This window comes from Thamnophis sirtalis, unplaced genomic scaffold (genome assembly GCF_051295495.1).
Source record: "Thamnophis sirtalis isolate CommonGarterSnake01/CBP01778 unplaced genomic scaffold, rThaSir2_p1.2 scaffold_7, whole genome shotgun sequence".
Lineage (NCBI taxonomy): Eukaryota > Metazoa > Chordata > Lepidosauria > Squamata > Natricidae > Thamnophis > Thamnophis sirtalis.
The window spans coordinates 86,065,287-86,077,699 of NW_028261387.1; positions in this window are offsets into that span (position 1 = coordinate 86,065,287).

The following is a 12,413-nucleotide window of genomic DNA, read 5'->3' on the forward strand; positions in this document are numbered from 1 at the left end:
ATCAATCAATCTGCCCCTCTCCTCTCCTCTTTTCTCCTCTTCTCTTCTCCTCTCCTCTCCTTTTCTCTCCTCTCCTCTTCTCCTTTCTTCCCCTCCTCTCCCCTCTCTGCCCCCTCCTCTCCTCTTCTTCTCTCCTCTTTTCTCCTCTCCTCTTCTCTCCTCTCCTCTTCTCATCTCTCCTCCTCTCCCCTCTCCGCCCCTCTCCTCCCCTCTTCTCCTCTCCTCTTTTTTCCTCTCCTCTCCTCTTCCTTCCTCTCCCCTCCCTCATCTCATCTCATCTCATCATTTGCTCCCTTACTGTACTGCAGATATTTCTGTGTCACCTCCTCTATTCATCACGTAGTGAATACGAAGCTACAGCTCTCTCCGTTGTCCATAATGACCTTATAAATTTCAGAAAAGCCATCAAATTTGTGAAGTGCTTCGCAAGGCTGATTCAATTGGGTGATTAAATCAAAGCTTTGATGAATCAAGGGAAGCCTTTAAAGCTCAGCCCAGCTCTAATTATTAATGCATTAAGTAATATATAATGTATACCTAGGGAGATAATAAAAAGTCTTATCTAATATTATAGATATACTATAAGGATGTGCAAGCGTAGTGATCTGAGGAAAACTTCTGGAAGAAGCAACATCTATTTTATCAACCCGCCGTTGCAGAAATGCAAGGAATGCCAAAGTAGCAAAGATACTTACTAACCAATTGGGATTTATTCGTGTTGAAATCCTGCATCACTCCTTCCATCACAACATCACCAGGTCAAAAGTCACAGTCCACAAGAAATACTGGAACAGTATCATTGGAACTGATACCCCTTGACTCTCTACTCTAGACCTTCATGAAGTTTTCAGTAGGACGTTTTATAAGATATAGATCAAACTAACAAAATAGGTCCAGAACTGATGACTGTGGAATCTGGATAGGAAAGAATGAGCTTTGGTTTACTATTTTTAAGACCAAGTGGACTCTAGGTTTTGGGTTCCAGATCCTGAAACTGGAAATTTTCCATATTCAGTTCTGGATGGGGTTGCAGTCCTCTGCTCAGACTTAGTGTGCAATCCTGAGTCCTCCCGGATGTGTTCAAGAGGGCCTTTGCACCACTTTACCTTATGCGTAAGAGCCGTGGTGGCATAGTGGTTACAACTCAGTACTGCATGGTTAACTCACTGCTTTTGGGGCCAAACATGGGCCATCGGGGGCACACACCATACTCATGTGCCCCGTTTTGGGCCTAGCAGGCCTCCCTGAAGCCTTTTGGGACCAAACATGGGCCATCGGGGGCACACACCGTGCTCATGTGCCCTGCTTTGGGCCTAGCAGGCCTCCCTGAAGCCTTTTGAGACCAAACATGGGTCATCGGGGGCACACACCTTGCTCATGTGCCCCATTTTGGGCCTAGGAGGCCTCCCTGAAGCCTTTTGGGACCAAACATGAGCCATTGGGGGCACATGCCATACTCCTGTGCCCTGTTTTGGGCCTAGCATGCCTCCCTGAAGCCTCCGGGACCAAAAATGGAGCCCGGGGGGGGGGTGCACTGAACCCTTCATGCTCCCTCAACCCTGCACATGCATGAGTGACCCACCCACCCCCACACATGCACAAGCCTCTCATGCATGTACCCCTCCCCCCATGCATGCTTTTCGGGCAGAGACCCAACAATCAGCAGGCCAGCAGGAGGCATGCGTCCCTGCGTGCATGTCTGGTGGAGCTGAGCAAAGGTTCATGTGCCACATGTGGCACACATTCCATAGGTTCACCATCATGGTCCTAACTGAAAGTTATCTTTCCAGGGGAAACAAAGAACTGGTCAGTTGCTGGGGAAAAGACCAGCATAGCTCTGGAAAACAAAAGAAAGTAATTTCTTAGGAGTTATGTTCATGAAATTACTACCTCTTTGTTTATGCCAAAACCCGTGGTCTTTATAATCCTGCCCCATCGCTCATAGATACACCATAATGGCCTCTCTAGCCACATGATGGATTATGTCCAATAAAATATCAGTTGCATGTCCATTCCTTTGCTTATTCCAATTTGCATAAGTCTATAGGTGGGACAGTAACTTCTTCCATCCTCAGGTCTATTTTGCCTAAAATGCGGTAAAAAAAACAATTTGTGCTTCAGTGTAATATGTCTTACTCTCCAGTTCAAGTGTACCTCTAAAATATCCTATTATACTGGCCATTGTTCATGAACCCAGCCAAATATGGCTGAATCATGCACCATGTTTAACTTAGACTTATATACTTATATACTGCTTCATAGTGTTTTACTGCACTAAGCAGTTTACAGAATCAGCATATTGCTTGCAAACATCTGGAGACTCATTTTACCGACCTCGGAAGGATGGAAGGACGAGTCGACCTTGAGCCCTTCAAGATCGAACTCCAGACGGTTGGCAGAGTTAGCCTGCAAAACTGTATTCTAACCACTGCGCCACCAGGACAGAATAGATTAAGCCCCTCACCTTTTATTTTTCTCATAATGCTCCAAATGAATGTCCCCACAATCAGCCTCGGTAATTTAAACTTCAAAGTCTTCCTTGCCCTAATGGATGTTTTTATCTATACTAAAAAAAAAACTGAGGGTTCTTTAAAAAAAAAAAAAAGAATGAAGCCCTAGCAATGATGTAATTATATTACTGAAGTACCTATTATGCATCCAAAGAACAGACAGCAATGATGATAGCCCTAAAACCGAAATGCTCAGAATCTCTCTGATAAATATTCCAATAACTCTTGAGTTGCTATAGATGCTTGGTTGGTCATACATACATACATACATACATACATACATACATACATACATACATACATACATCATACATACATGAAGTTTCCTGTGGTTTTCACCTAAGTAAAAGTTGATTACTTTCTCAAAATAATTAGTCACATGGTCCAATCACAGCACTGTGTTGTTGCCTGGTGACATCACTCCACCTTCCTCCGCCCAGATGTGAGAATATCCTTGATTCCCAAGAGAAAGGTTTTTTTTTTTTTTTTGCCACAAAGTCCCAGCTATCTAAAATCCCCTCCTCTCTATTCCTCAGCTCCAGTCTGGAAACCCTAAAACGTCCAAGATGCCTTCGGTCAGGTCAGCTTCAGGGCTGACAAGCGCCCCCCCCCCCTCTTCAACACCTAAAAGTGGTGAAGGCAAGTAACCAGGGTACACAAAAGCCAGGAAAAACTCCCTCAGGAAAAGGAACTAAGAGACACACACACACACACACACACACACACACACACACACACACACACACACACACACACACACACACACACACACACACATATATATATATATATATATATATATATATTCGTAGATTTTCACGGGTGTAGATATGCTGGTCTTGTTGTATTTGTAGTCTTTTCCTGTGTAAGATTGAGATTGTCTTGGCAACGTTTCAGCACAGTCTCACTCGCCATCTTCAGGCTGGGTTTTGGGCTTAAAGTGTGATCAGAGCTGCCGTCTTTCTATAAATCTTGGTGGGGTGTGTGTCAAGTGTTGGCTTTGTTTCAGTAAGTGGAATAATTGGTTGTGTGGTTGTATCATGGTGGGTAGATTGGTGCTGATTGGTGCTGGCTGTGTGTCTATTATTGTTTCGTGTTGTAATGGCCTGGGTGGTGAGTGGGGCTCGTTTGTTGACTAGTGCTTTCCAGATGTCTGGTAGGCGGGAGGCATCATCACATTTATTCATGTCGTGGGGGTGTTTCTCTATTTCAATAGCTTTCATTATTATTCTCTTGTTGAAGTGTTCAGTTTTGGAGATTAATCTGGTTTCTTCAAAATTAATTTCATGTCCTGTAGCTTTAAGATGCTGGACAAGGAAGGAAGTTTTTTCTTTTTTTTCTTGTGTTCTGTGATGCATGCATTTATTCTCCTGTTCATTTGTCCTATGTATGTTGCAGGGCAGATTTTGCATGGTATTTCGTAGACTCCTTGCTTTTCTAGCTGGATTTTGTCTTTGGGATTTCTTAAGATGTTGGCTAGTTTTTGGTCAGTGTTGAAGGCTGTCTTGATATTGTGTTTGTGGAGAATTTTGCTGATTTTATCTGTGGTCCCTTTGATGTAAGGGAGAAGGGCAATGCTGTTGTCCTGTTCTGTGCCTTGGTTTTTTGGGGAGTCTCCCTTTGGATTAGGCTGGTAATTGTTTTTCTTTGGAATCCGTTGGAGATTAATACGTTTGTGAGAGTGTGTAATTCAGTTTTCAGGTGGTCTTTGCCAACTAGGCGTTTGGTTCTGGAGATGAGGGTCTTGGCTACAGAGTTGATCTGTGCAGGGTGGTGATGGGATTGTGCATTTAAGTAGCTGTGGATGTGTGGCCAAATCACGAAAGTGTCTTCAACATATCTAAGCCAACTCAGGTTTGTGTTCAGATTTATCTAAAGCGTTAGCCTAACCAACACATACTTCGTCAATAATGGACAAAGATACAAACAGATAGAAGGAGCACCCATGGGATCACCCCTCTCACCCGTCATCGCAAACTTATACATGGAACATTTTGAAAATATATATAGTGGTGGGATTCAGCCAGTCCACATCTATTCGGGAGAACCAGTTGTTAACTTTCTAAGCAGTTCGGAGAACCGGTTGTTGGAAGAAATTTCTCTTTGTTTTTTCCCACTTTACAGGATCTAATCCTGTAAGGAAGGCAGGAAGGAAACATTCTGGTGCTGTTTCTAGCCTAATTGTTATTGCCCTGCCTACAGAAACAGCCTCTCCAGTTAACCCCTTATTACATTGTAACAGCTAAGGCAAAGTGCCCATCGACCTGAGTGACACTGAGTTGGCCACATCCACCCAGTCACATGACCACTGAGCCCTGCTTACTTACCTGGTCATTAGGGCAGAGAACCGGTTGTTAAGTTATTTGAATCCCACCACTGATATACATACATACATACATACATACATACATACATACATACATACATACATACAGTGTGTGTGTGTGTGTGTGTGTGTGTGTGTCTTGAATTTCACTGAGACATTAGTCCGTGATCTACACACATAGGAGAGTGATGGGGAAATGAGCTGAAAGAATAGCTTGTACCTCATTAACTAGGACTGCTGGTGGGGAATCGCATTTCTGAATGTTCCCCTGCAAAAAAACAAGCACATTATGTAGTCAAAACAGCAAACAGCCTTGGGGCACAGTGAGAAAATTATCAGAGCAAGGACTTGGCTGGAACCAAGCGCATTCCCCCCTGCTCTTGTGATAGCTGCCATTTTATTGCAAGAACTTTTAATCAACCAAACAACACAAGGGGGACTTTCCAAAAATTGGCATCTCCAAATTTGAACTGGTGCAATTTGTTTTTCAGCTTCATTTATAGTTTTAGATGAGAACCCTCAAAGGTAATATGGCTACGTGTTAAAATATATCTGGGGGGAAAAAAGTTTTAAAAGAATAAAGGAAACCCAAGTAGAAAAGCAATACCTGCTTTCAAGTGAAGCTCAGGTTTGGGGTTCTTGGTGTTTGATAAGCTTCGTTGTTTGCTTGGGAGTCAGTAATAAGAAAACCACATCCAGCCAAGACTGGTAAATTATACGGTATATAAACCACTTGTGAATTCTACTCCCCTATGCACTGATGGTGATACCTAGCCTGGTAATGAAACATCTGCAGGAAAACAATCAACCTCAGAAAACAACTAGAACCCAAGTGTTCAGCCCTGAGCTACATATGTTCCCTGTTGTGGCCCGGCAGGTGCAGTTGGAGCTGCCGCCAGACTCTGACAGCGAGGGGTCTTATGAGTCGGCCCTGGAGGAGGTGGAGGACCCTGGACAGGGTGCCAACTCCGAGCAGGGCGAGGAGAGACTGGTTGGCCACCAGGTGGTGCTGGAGCCTTGGATCAGAGGGAGTGATCAGGAAAACACTTGTGAGTTGTTTCGGGATGCACACCGTAGAAGGGCTACTCGGCGGCAGGAACAACTGTGTAATTATAGGAGATGATTACGCTCAGTTGATGCTTATTAAGATCCTCTCCTGGTTATAAAAGAGACTGCTTGTGCCATGCCCTTCTTGCAGAAGTCAACGTTCACGTTAAGGATTAACCAGAAACAAAATTGGCAGGCTGGATTGCTGCCAGAGTTTGTGTGCATTGCTGCCAAGCTTTGTAGGACTTGCTGCCAGAGTGCTTATCTTTTTGTTTATGTGGCTTGCAGCCAACGAGAGTCTTGACTAATTAAAAGAAACCTTTTTAGTTACATGGGTTTTGGCTTTCGTTCCTGGACGGAGGAGAGGGGTTAGAACAGTTCCCTATTTGAACATCAACTTTTACCACACCAGAGGTCCCTATCCTTTTTTGGATTGACCAAAAGAGCTTCTGGAACATGACACAAACACAAGGAAAAGCTGCCTTCCTGATACAGAATTTTCAGTCAACCCTGTGGGCAGATCTACCTTGTGTTATGCTGTGCAAGAGATTTATTCTGGAATGTGTCCAACATGTGGATGCTGCAAGCCAGAAATTCTCAAACATCCTGGTATCAGGATGTCTTTATACTCTTAGAAAATAATCCCACAGAGTTTGGTTTATGTAGGTTGGGAAGAGCCGTGTGTTGCGGCCTGCCAGCAGCCAGCAGAGCTGGCAGCAGAGTCGGACAGTGAGGAGGTTGGGGAGGAACATGGGCCAGTCCTGGAGGCTGGGGAAGATTCAGACAAGGGTTCTATGTCAGTGGGAGAGGTGGGATTGAGGCCATCTGGCAGTTCTCAGCTACCTTTAGAGCTAGACAGCCGTGAGGCAGAGGAACAGCTGGAGCCTGTTCCCAGTGTGTGCATGCGCAGAGGTGCCAGAAGAAAAGAACAGCCAAGAAATCAGGGTTGACTTGTGAGTAAAGCCACAGGTGGACGGTGAATGCCCCCTCCCATAGGGAATAAAAGAGGAACAAAAGGAGAGTGGGCTTTTGCAGGAAACAATTAGTTTGTTTGTTTGTTCGTTCGTTTCAGTAGTATGAAGATCTGTCCATGACTCTCAGAGGCTCTGTGCCCAGTCTTTCCTTGCACAGCTCTGCGTTTGGAAAATATTTACATGGCAGCATTCCAAGCTAGATAAGGTCTGTGATCATAACTTCACCTTTGAAAGACTGTTTGCCAAAGCCTTTGCTGAATGTGAATGAGAGGGATTCAATAAAGGGGTTTTGTCAGGACCAGGAATCTGCTTCATGCTTTTTGGGGAAGCCTAGGTCAGAACACCCTGATGCGCAGTGGTTAGATTGCAGTATTGCAGGCAAACTCTGTCCAAAGCCTGGAGTTCGATCCTGACTGGCTGAAGTTTGACTCAGCCTTCCATCCTTCCCAGGTCAATAAATCGGGGACCCAGATTGTTGGGAAAAATATGCAAATAATGCTTCTACTTTGTAAACTATTCAGTGAGTGCTGTAAAGTGCTATGGGGTGATAATGGATGGAAACCTAATTGCTCTTTCTATTACTGTTAAAGATATGTATCAGAAATTAAAACTGAGAAATGTTTTAAAAAATAATTATTTGATTTTATGGATTACATGAAAGTGGCTTGGGCTTGGGCTTGGGCTTGGGCTCCCCCCCACCCCCCACCACCACCACCCACCACCCCGTAGTTCCCAGACCACTTTTGAGAATCGGCCTTGTAGACATGTTGGTGACAAAGAGAGATGGACCTATGCGTCTGTATTATAAGGATAAATCAAGCTTAGCAGGACACTCTTCTCTTATCCATCACCTTTAAAAAGTACTTTAGGTGCTACATTGCATGCTATGGTTAGTGTTAGCATTAGCTATCCAAAGTACAGATCTATACAGCCTTAAGTGGGATAAAGTGACAAGGAAATGGCAAGAAACTTTCTTTTCTAGTCACAATTCATTTTAGGCAAACCCAGCTGACAAGCCCTTTCATAAGAGTGTGTGTTTCTCTGAGCAACAATATTGGTACTGCAATTTAGGCCCCTCTCTTAATGTCTTAAGAGTGATTATGGAGAACAAAAGGTAACTAGTATGAAAGAGCACTGTTACTGAACACTGCTTAGCTAAATTGCTAAGCCATAGCGGTATAAACATCAGCGAGGTGTGAAACTAGGTCAAAGTCACCATACCTGATGTCAGGGTTCCAAGTAATAGACCCATAGCAAGAAAAACTTCAAGGCAGGTAGATTCCTCAAAGAATAGCTTTATTCAATATATCATATTGGCACAGATCTAGTGAAAACCAGCTCTGAAGTTTCCTGGAGATTTCACCTAATTAAACATAAAAGTTTGTCACTTTCTCAAAACAATCAGTCATATAGTCTAATCACTGGCACTGTCTGGTTACCTGGTGACATCACTCTGCCTTCCTCCACCCTGGTGTGGGAATGTCCTTGGTTCCCAAGAGAAAGTATTTTGTTTTGGCTACAGAATCCCAGCTATCTAAAATGTCCCCTCCCTATCCCTCAGCTCCAGTGTGGCAACACTGAGGCATCCAAGGTGGCTTCGGTCAGGCCAGCTTCAGGGTTGACAGGCACCCTCCTTTAACATCTAAAAGTGGTGAAGGGTACACAAAAGCCAGGGAAAGGAACCAAGCCGTTAAGAAAACCAAAGGACAAAAGTTAGTCCTCAGTTTATGGCAAGCCCCTACCCAAGCCTCAAGAGCTAAGAAACAAAGGAGTTGGGCCTGTGCAAACATTTTTATGCCTCTCCATCCCAGTTTGTAGACAAGCAAGTAGTTTCCAGATCTGGAAGTGGCTGAAATCGGCTAACCCATAAACACCTTTCAGTTCATGCCCTCTTCTAATTGCCCATACACATTGAATGAAGGCTGCTTCCAGAAGCCTATCACTGACCCATATATCTTGGGAGTGTACAGATGTTAGAGCAAGGGTGTCCATCCTTGACAATTTTAAGGCTTGTGGACTTCTGGATTTCCCAGAATTCCCAGAATTTTCCAGAATTCTAGGTGAGCATCTACCCTGCTCAGGCAGGAAACCCTATACCCATCATTTCCGTTCCTCTGGCTAGTGCCTGGCAGCCTAGTTGTGGGTATTGGGTAAGTGTGAATGAGAAAGAAAGTGTGTGTGTGTATATATTTATATATATACACACGCACACTTATATATATGATATATATAAGTGTATATATATGATATATATATATACACACACACATACGTTCAAAATGACCATCAGATCATTAGTATTTCTTATACAGTAATTAACACACTCTGATGCTAAGGAGTTCTACTCCCCCTCCTCACCTGAAAGGAACTCTGTTCCAACTGCCAGTTGCCTCACATTCCGCTAGCTCAGTTCAAACTGGCAGACATTCCATTCCTTCACTCAGGAGCGGTTTGGGCTCCTTACAGTACTAAACATCGGTACCTCACCAAAACGTCTATGCATTTCACCTATGGAACTGCTTCCAGACTCAAGGCGGCGGGAGCGATATTCCCTTATGTGTTTCAATCACTGACCAATTGAACCAGAGTGAACCAGATTTCTCCTGCATTGCCTAATCACATAGTTTCGTCGTGAAGCACGTAGCCAGCTAGTACATTATAATCAGTAAAAGTTTGGTGTTATTTTAAATTCACGGGGTCCCTGTGTATTTTAAAGATCCCTTTTGTGCCTCAGGGTTCAGTTGAAAATGATTCGAGTGCAGCAATTTTCCAGGACTCTGAGTGTGTGAGTGAATGACCATAAGCTTGTGTAACAGAGGCAACAGGGCACAGGGCTCCCTTGGGATCATCTGGTAGGGCCATATCCTCTCAGACTGAGCTTTTATATATATCCGGCTCCCAAGCCAATCCATTTTTTTCTCCTGGCTGCTTCTCCATGATGAAGATAACTCTTTCTCTGTTCCATCTCCCACAGGCTTTTGAAGCTGTTCTTTGGATGGTGCTATGCATATTTGCATGCTTAGTTTTACTGTAGCTTTTGTTTCCAGTTCTGCAGGATGTATATGAGAAGGCATTATTTTTCAAGATAAGCCTAGTAATTTTGGGTAGGGGTGGCAGGTTCCACTTCAGCTATTTCTAAACAGAAGCCGAGGCATTCTTTACAAACATGGGGTGCTGGGTAGGAATTGCGTGCACTCGAATGCCCACACATTCAGAAATGCTTTGACTTGTTCAGTTTGCCATCCCAGCTGGAGTTCTGCAGCGAAGAATAAAAACAATAAAAACCGTCAGCTCATCTTCCACGATTGTGTAGTCAGGAGGCGATCGACACAGAAGGCTTATTTCTTTGAGGAAACCTGGTTAATTGTCATTATTCTGGAATAAAATTATTCTGGGTACATCTGTTGTATTCCAGGGTTCCCCAGCCTGTGCTCTGCAGCTTACTACTGGGCCATAGTCTATTAGCCACTGGGTCATGTCAGTAGCTGGCAGGTGTTTGTAAGTGTGTGTGTGTGTACATGCACGGCCCAGTGGTGGGTTTCAAAAATTGTTCGAACCTACTCTGTGAGTGTGGCCTCCTTTGTGGGAGTGGCTTGCCGCCCATGTGACCAGATATGAAGATGCCGACGACACTTGTCAGAACCACCTTAAATTACCTCAGACACAGCACTGGCATGCATAAGAATATGATGTAAACTTGTTTTTTAAAAGGCATCTTTGGTTTGCGTTAAAACAACTTCAACACACGCAATGTTCTGATTATACCACAAACGCAGTAGTCATCCTTACCTTTCACAGAGGCACTGAGTTTTATAAATATGAGCATGATAGTGTAGAATAATCATATCCAAGGACCAGTGGTGGGTTTCAAAAAAATTTGGAGCCTCTTCTGTAGGTGTGGCCTGCTTTCCGGGTCCACTGGTGGAACCTCTTCTAACCGGTTCAGTAGATTTGATGAACCGGTTCTACCAAATAGTGTGAACTGGTAGGAACCCACCTCTGGCATGGCCCCACTTGCACAAGCATCATTGAGTTGTGGGCACTTGTGGCCCCATTCACACAAGCTTGTGTGAGCATTGTTGCAAGCACTTGGGCCCCCACTGGTGCAAGCAATGGGCATTCGCATGCATGGGCCTTCCCCTCCTCCCAAACCATCCTCTTTTTCTTTGCCTCCCCCACTCCAGGCTGCCAACCCAGAAAGTTTGGGGAACTCTGTTCTATTGATTCCCATTACAAGCAGTCCTCAACTTACAACCATTTGTTTAATGACCGTTTGAAGTCACAACAGCCCTGGGAAAAAGTGACTTATGACTTCTTCACAGTTACCACTCTTGTAGCATCCTTATAGTCATGCGATCAAAATTCAGAGGCTTGGCAACTGACTCATATTTATGATGGTTGCTGTGCCTCGGGATACTCTTTTCGTGGCCTTTGTTGTTGTTGTTGTTGTTGTTAGTTGCGAAGTCGTGTCTGACCCATCACAACCCCATGGACAACGTTCCTCCAGGCCTTCCTGTCCTCTACCATCCCCCAGAGTCCATTTAAGCTCATGCCTACTGCTTCAGTGACTCCATCCAGCCACCTCATTCTCTGTCGTCGCCTTCTTCTTTTGCCCTCCATCATTCCCAGCATGAGGCTCTTCTCCAGTGAGTCCTTCCTTCTCATTAGGTGGCCAAAGTCTTTTGAGTTTCCTCTTCAGGATCTCGCCTTCGAAAGAGTAGTCAGGGTTGATCTCCTCTAGGACTGTCCGGTTGGATCATCTTGCCATCCAAGGGACTCATAAGAGTCTTCTCCAGCACCATAGTTCAAAGGCCTCAATTCTTTGGCGCTCAGCCGTCCTTATGGTCCAACTTTCACAGCCATCCATTGCAACTGGGAAAACCGTAGTCTTGACTATATCCTGCACTTTAGAGTGCATATAGCAGTCCATTATTTGACTTTTTTCATATAAATGATGCTTCACTTCAATGGTTAGATGGCCCAGACATTCTCTGCCGTCCCCTTCTTTTTTTGCCCTCAATCTTTCCCAGCCTTAGGCTCTTCTCCAGTGAGTCCTTCCTTCTCATTTTGTGGCCTTATGGCAAGCAAAATCAATGGGGAAGCCAGATTCACTTAACAACCATGTTACCAACTTAACATCTGCAGTGATTCACTTGGCAGCTATGGCAAGAAATGTTGTAAAATGGGGCAAAAGTCACTTCACAACTATCTCACTTAGCAACAGAAATTTTGGGCACAATGATGGTTGTAATTTGAGGACTATCTGTGTTAGAACTAAGACCTATTCATGAAATATGAAAGAAATGTTGCTGTTCTGATGGAATTAGTAGAAGGTATAGAAATTGCATTTAGCTCAAAGGATAGGACTTCACTGATCTCAGGAAAGCTAAGCAGGATCAAATCAGCTTAGTCCTTAGATGGAAAATCACCAATAATTCTGAGAGATTTAAACTAGACTATGTGAAGGAGGGGAAAGACAATGGTGAACAATTTCCAAATATTTTTTCTCCAAATAATTACAGAGAGAATTGATGTGTTTTGTCCATCAAATCATCA